This window comes from Sander lucioperca, chromosome 3, assembly GCF_008315115.2.
Source record: "Sander lucioperca isolate FBNREF2018 chromosome 3, SLUC_FBN_1.2, whole genome shotgun sequence".
Taxonomy (NCBI): Eukaryota; Metazoa; Chordata; class Actinopteri; order Perciformes; family Percidae; genus Sander; species Sander lucioperca.
This window is the reverse complement of record NC_050175.1, coordinates 32,335,016-32,342,075: the sequence shown is the minus strand read 5'-3', so window position 1 is coordinate 32,342,075 and position 7,060 is coordinate 32,335,016. Positions and strand designations below refer to the sequence as shown.

The window sequence follows — 7,060 nt, the reverse complement described above, 5'->3', positions numbered from 1 at the left end:
TATTTAGTTTTGCCTCGAATTTCGTAAACGCCATGTTGAACTCAGCCAGGAGCGAAGTCTTGTGCTTGGCTAAGCATAGCCGTTAGCATGGATACTACGGCGCTCGACATCGAGTCATCCCTCTTTTGGTCCTCTTTCTTCGACCTGTTGGACATCATTTCGACGTGGTGAAATGCTGCCGAATATAGTTAGATATAAATGGCTAATTGCAGCGCTTTGGCTGGACTGTAAAGAAGGTTAAAGATGAATAGGGTGGGAGCGTGGAAAAATGCGACTACTCCACCATGCCGCTCACCGGAAGTCTGAAGCGGCTTTGTATTTGTCTATATTCCCAGTTACAAGCCCTGTGTTGTAAGCAGCGGTGCGGGACATAAGGGCATCCCGAATGGTTTTATCTGCCCACGATTTCTGGTTGGGAAACGTCCTGTTCTTAGTTTTCGGCACCACATCGTCCACAAGTTTTACAATAAATCCCAACGCTGCTTCCGTAAACATGTTGATATCGTCAGAGCTGCACTTGAACACATAGGCGTAACTTACGGGGGGGGTTTAACCCCCCAATAATCAAAACTGGACAGTTTAACCCCCCCAAAAATCTTATAATAATGATGTAAAATGTAAAATATAAACTGTTATAAATGATGATAAGTGGTTGGCTTTCTCGATTCAATGTAATTGGCAAGCAAAGAAAAAAAACATTTCACACAACCCAACCATATGGGAGAACAAATTAACTGTAATGACCACATTTTCAAGTGGACTTGGGCATGGATGTGTTCACGCTTATCAAACAAGCAGGACTTTGGGGTCAACTTTAGGATCCGGGCCCAGGTCCCTAATGTAAAAGCCCCCTTACAGCCTTATATTCCATTATATTTTTATACTTTGAATCGTCACTTGTATTTCCTTCACATAAATAAAGGTATTTCCAACATAAATTGGTGCATTAAAAACCCGTCCTTGAAGGGTGAGTAACAGTGATCCAGGGTTCTCTCTACTTTGGTGGGGTATATGATGTGCTGCCAAAGGTCCGGTCTTACTCTCTTCAGGTTAGCACTGTTAAAATCCCCTGCTACGATGACTGCTGCATCCCAATTCTCAGCCTGGTGGTTAACGGCACTGATGATAACTGAGGTAAACTCCCGAGGAAGGTAAAACGGGCGGCATTTGATTGTCAGGAGCTCAAGGTTTGGTGAGCAGGAATGTGTGAGATGATGGACGTTCTTGCTGTCACACCAGTAGTTGTTCACCATGAGACATACCCCACCTCCCCTCGACTTTTTGGACTCTCTCGTTCTGTCCATGCGGTGAACTGAGAGGTGATCCGTTGGTTGAATTGCATGCTCTGGTATTGAGGGTGTTAGCCATGTCTCAGTGAGGCAGATGATGTTGCAGTCTTGCATGTCCCTCTGGTATTTAATCCTGGCTCTGAGCTCGTCCAGCTTGTTTTCTATTGACTGGACGTTAGCTAGTAGGATGCCGGGCAGTGGTGCCCTGTTCCTCAGCCTCATCAGTTTCTGATGCCTTCCCGTTTACCTCTAGGCCTTCTCTGTGACCTGTTGCTAGCGCATCTGTTGTTGTTGTTGTTGTTGTTGTTGTTGTTGTTATTGCCGGTTCTCCTCACAATCTCGCTGGGCTAGGTTGGATCGGAAGTGAAACTTTCAGGGAGACGGCATGAGTCCCATTTATTTAAAAGTGTCTTTTTGTTGTATGTATATGACATAGCTCGGGTTAAATTAGTATATTTAGTAAAAAAACAGCTCCAGCAGCGCAACCAGAAGCCACTGCTGACGCAAGCGGGGAAGGCTGAGGTCCGACTGCTGTCTGTCCGTGTGGTGGGCTGTCTGACGGCATCAGTATTAAATATAGACTATAGAATATAGTTTCATAACCGGTTAAAAACGTCTCGTAGTTGCGTTAAATAGTAGTCCACTCTCGTGTTTTGGTACAGTTGGTTTTAACACCTGATGCGAACAGTTCAGGAGTACGCATGAAAACCAGTTGCGACCGCCATCGCCATTGACCTGACTCCCTGAACAAGCTGCAAAGGCGGCTTCGTCCCGCTGCAGAGATACAGAGATACTGAACTCTGTTCACGTAACAGCGGCAGTTAAACTACAATGAATCCGCAGTTCACATGCATGCCGAACCGTGGTGGTCCGTTAATCCTAAATTCAATTTAGGAGCAATACGTGCTCCTTGGGGAAAAAGTTACAGTCAATACTATTTTTAGTTCATACTAATTTAATGAACTAGACTTTTGGGTCAAGTGTAGTAGGCCCAGGTCCCGGAAGCGAAAGCTCCCTTACTGCATTCTATTCCATTATATTTTATATTTTGAATTGTTACTTGCCACCAAAAATGTTTTCCTTGACATAAATAAAGGAGTTTTCACCATAAATTGGTGCCTATTAGAATGCAGGAAAATGAAGTCTTTGACGTTCTAAATTTCCTGGGGGAGGAGTCCCCAGAATCCCCAGTTAATATGTCTCCCCCCAAAGGCCCATTCTAAACCTGGAAAAACCCTGATTTAATACCTTTGCATTTCATGTTAAATCAATCAGTGTTCAGAACTTGACAGAACTCCACTGGTTATAAACAAAAGGTTTATTACCAGACATTAAGTGTATGTTGTAAATTGGGGTGTTCAAATGCCACTTATTGGTGTAGCATAGTTGCTCCTCCACCTGTTTAAGGTTGGTCAATGTGTTGGTGATAATAGGGCCATAGGCTAGCGTACACTTTTTTGGACACACACCTGCAAGGTCTTGCAGTCTTAGACTTCCAGTGAGGTTTTGCTCTATTTCTCTCCATGGAACTGTAGATGAGGGGGTCCATCCACACTCCCGGGACCCGTAGCTGAAAGGCTCTGGGGTACACTTTAAGGTTGGGGAGGGCCAGGCCTCCCATGTTTGTGGTACGTTGCAGGGTACAGTATTTTAGCCTAGATTGTTTATTATTCCAAATATACTGCCGAATTACGGTATCAAGTTTCTTCCCGAAATGTATTGGTGGGGGTAAGGGGATCATTGTAGTTAAGAAATTCACACAAGGATCTATGTTCATTTTAACCAACCTTAACAGCAATCCTGGACCGTAGCAATGCCGGCAGTGCAGACCAATTGGCCAGATCCCTTTGAACACTACTTAGTATAGTTTCATAGTTGTCCTGGACAACTCGCTGTAGCGATGCGTGAATGGTGATGCACAAATATGTAATTGTTATGGGTTGGCTGTGTTCTCCCCGTCCTGTGTGTTGTCCTCTTCCCCTTTCCCCTGTTGTCTCTGTCTGTGTTGTGTTTAGACAAACACATCACCTGAAGTTGTGAGAGGCGTGGCTATGGGGGATCTGGGTCAAGGGGCGTGGCCATTCACTCCTGCACAGTTTCCACACAGCTGCAGCTCATTCCATTTCTCACCTCAGCAGTATATCTACCCGGGCTGTTCACCTCTTCGGCGCCAGATCGTTAAACTACTCTTGTGGTAACTTGGCTCTTGTCCTGCTCGTGATTCTTGTGTAATCCTAGTACTCTGTTTAATCCTGTTGTCCTTTGTTCAGATCCCGCTCTGAAACTGCTGCTTACCTGCAACTTACCTGTGTGACCTGCTTTGCTGCCTCCCCGCTGAGACCTGTTGAGCCATTGCTCTGCCGCTTTCTGCTGTGCTTCCTACTTCCACCCTGCACTGCTCACTCACATCTCCTCTGAATTTCTCTCGGTGATTCAAGACTGGACTCTCTCAGACTGCCTGCTTCGAGTCTCAGTTCTCCGCTGGATTCCTCACTGCCTGCCTGCCTCGAGCTTCATTACCATCCAGAAGCTACACTGCCCAAACTCCCCCGCTTTGCACATTTAAGACTGACTGTTCAAATAAACATCTCAAACTGCTATCTGTGTGTTGTCTCTGTGTTTTGGGTCAAACGGCAAACTTAACAGTAATTTTGCTTTCGGTTGGATTGTATCACTAATAGCTGATGTCACCTGTCTGTTGTACAACAGAAGAAGATTAGATTAATTCCAATTGATTTTATGGCTATAAAATTGAGCCAAATTCCTTAGATCTTAAGAATTTTTGGAACAGAGTCCTCAAGGTCAGATATGTACAGCAAAATATCATCTGCAGATAACGATATTGAGTTGTTATTGGATTTAATCTGGACATATATTTTATTTTGCTTTATGGCCTGGGCTAACGGTTCAAGAGAGATCGCAAATAGCATGGGAGATAGCGGGCATCCCTGTCTTGAGCCCCGCGCGATGGGGAATGGCTGTGAATGCAGGCCATTGGTTGAGACTATGGCCGTGCGATTCGCATATAAAGTATGTACCATGTCAATGAGTTTGGCTCCCAAACCAAGCCTCTCCATTACTTGCCACAAGTAATTCCACTCTAGGCGGTCAAAGTGATAAAACTGCTGCCGTTGTTGGAAGGATTTTGGCTTCTTCTATTACATGAAGTAATCTGCGTATATTGTATAAGGTATAAACCCTTATTGGTCGGGGCTTAATATCAGTCCCAATAAGGTAGTTCGAGCACTCCGTAGGCTCTTTGCCCTTTTTGTGTATGACCAAAATTAGTGCAGTGTTGGTTTGTTGATGAAAGGTGCCCCTCTCTACGGCCGAGGTTAAAGTTTGTAATATGATAGGTCCTAGTGTGTCAAAGTACTGTAGTCAACGTTCTGATGGAATTCCATCCAACCCCGGTGTTTTCCCTTTCTTAGCTGTTTTGAACGCTGATTTGAGTTCCTCTAACGTAATAGGTTGACCCAGTTCTTCTGCCTCCTCTGGGTCGAGAAGAAGCAGGTTTAGCTGTTTCAGGAACTTTTGGCACTGTGTCGGATCCGGATTGCAGGAGGATTCATACAACTTTGAATAACAGGATTGGAAAGTGGCAGTGATATCTTTAGGATTTGTTGAGATACCTCGGTCCGTGCGGATGCTGTTGATAGCAGCTCTGGACTCGCTTTGTTTTAATTTCAGAGCTAGCAATTTGCTTGGTTTACAACCATTAAAATAGTAATTTTGCCTCACTCTGTGCATTATGAATTCAGCTCTCCTTTTTAGCAAATCATTTAGCTCTGCTCGATTTGTGACTAAAAGAGTAGATTTTGTAGATTTAGAAAAGCACATCTTTAGAGACTGCTGTAACAATTTACAACGTTCTTCCAACTCCGCAATCCTTGCCTCTCTCTTTTTCTTCAAATTTGCCGCAAAGGAAGATGTGAAATCTCGAATAAATCCTTTAGTGGCTTGCCAGATGTACGCCGGGTCCGAAACTGAGTCATTATTGATTGATATAAACTCTGCCAGTTTGGTTCTAAACTCTGTATCAAAATCTGTGTGTTTTGGAGAAGGGAATTATGAATTGAAATGTGGGTTAGGGTTAGCATATCACAATGGAATGTGGTTATTAGTGCATTGTGATCAGACAGGATTGCTGGTTCTATTGCTATTGTGTGGAACATTGCCTTAAGTTCACTGGAGCACAAAAAATAATCATTGTGGGTGAGGTGACGTGTGGAAAAAAAGGTGTAATCCTTGCTAGTAGGATTGTGCATCCTCCATATATCTGTAAGATGGTGGGATTCCACAACTGCATTGAACATGTCTGATATGTGTTTTTGGGCTTTCGTGTGGTTGACCCCTATCTATCCTGATTTAAATCTAGTACCGCATTCATGTCTCCCCCTATAATTAGTGAATATTCATTGAGAGAGAGCAATTCATTGGTTAGGCGCGGGAAAAAGCTTTCATCATATGTAGCCGGTGCGTATACCGAAACGAAGGCTATTTTCCTACTCCTTATCGTAGTACATATATATGATATCCTGCCTAATAGGTCTTTACTACTTTTGTCTATGGTGAGTGCGCATTTCCGTGACAGCAACATAATGGAGCCCTTGGTTTTGGTGTCGTCACTAGATGAAGCAGTAACTTTTAAATATTTATTTTGTAGTCGATTTACATCTCTTTTACGTAAATGTGATTCTTGAATAAGCACCACGTCTACGTTCTTCCTTCTTAAATAGTCCAGGAATTTAGCTCGTTTGATCAGTCTGTTTAGCCCTCTGATGTTAACAGATAGGATTGAAAGTTCAGCCATCTTCAAAATGTACACGTATATATATATATGTCTCGAGTACCCTACCAGAATTCACTGATAAATTTGTAGCAAGGGATAAGCTGTTAGATCTAAGCACAGTGTGGTGAAAACACAAAAAATTAAATAAATCCCCTAGCCCTACGAGACCGCAGATCCCCTTCCCTCAAAGATACGTGGCCGCATCAACCGCAGCTCGCACAAAAATTCCAGCTCAAAAGTGCCCCTCCTGTCTAAAGTCACAGGTTAACTGAAACAGGTCTAATGCTTTCCAATGTTAAACATGAACAACGTTACAAAAAAAACAACCTTAAAACTAAGTCCCAACCATCTATTAAGTTGTGAAATGTATGTATGAAAAACAAATCAGCCATGTAGGAGTAGTAGACAAAGATTATAAAATGCAGTCTAATCAAATGCTCTTATAACTCGGCTCCCAAGCTCATACATTATAGTTTCGACCAGCTACTATGCACTGAAATAGGCTGTAGGGGAAACAAACCATGCAAGAGTAGTAAATATAGATTATAAGATAAGTGTTTATCATGTTCATTCAGTCTAATCAAATATTTCTCCCCAGCTTGTCTCCCAAACTCACCCACCACGTTCCAACCAGCTACCAGTTTTTGGAATAGGCTATGTAAAGTGAGCAGTCCATGTCCATCATGTTTTCAGCCTCATCAAGCATTCCTTTAAAGTCAGGTTGCCAAACTTACATGCAGTGTCCTCGAGTCAAACTTGCACAGTGTTCCAGATACGCTAATCCACACTCGTCGGGTCCGCCCACTCAGGCTCACCGCACCGGACAAGAGGTCCCCATGCCACCCTCTGGGCCCGATGGCAGCTCCCGATCCGGTCGCAAAGCGCCCCGTGCGGCCGCCACGTCCCCCTCCTCCATATCTAGATCCCGACAGAGCCTGTCCGCTTCCTCTGGTGTAGTGAATGTGAGCGTTCTCCCTCC

The 7,060-nt window shown here is 43.8% G+C and overlaps 1 long non-coding RNA gene across 1 annotated transcript; it reads left to right on the top strand.

Moving 5' to 3' along the window:
• Nucleotides 1-3,103: 3,103 nt before the first annotated feature.
• On the top strand, nucleotides 3,104-3,885 carry LOC118494772. Its single transcript, XR_004896959.1, has 2 exons — nucleotides 3,104-3,483; nucleotides 3,560-3,885. It is a non-coding gene; the product is annotated as an uncharacterized LOC118494772 (long non-coding RNA).
• Nucleotides 3,886-7,060: the final 3,175 nt, after the last annotated feature.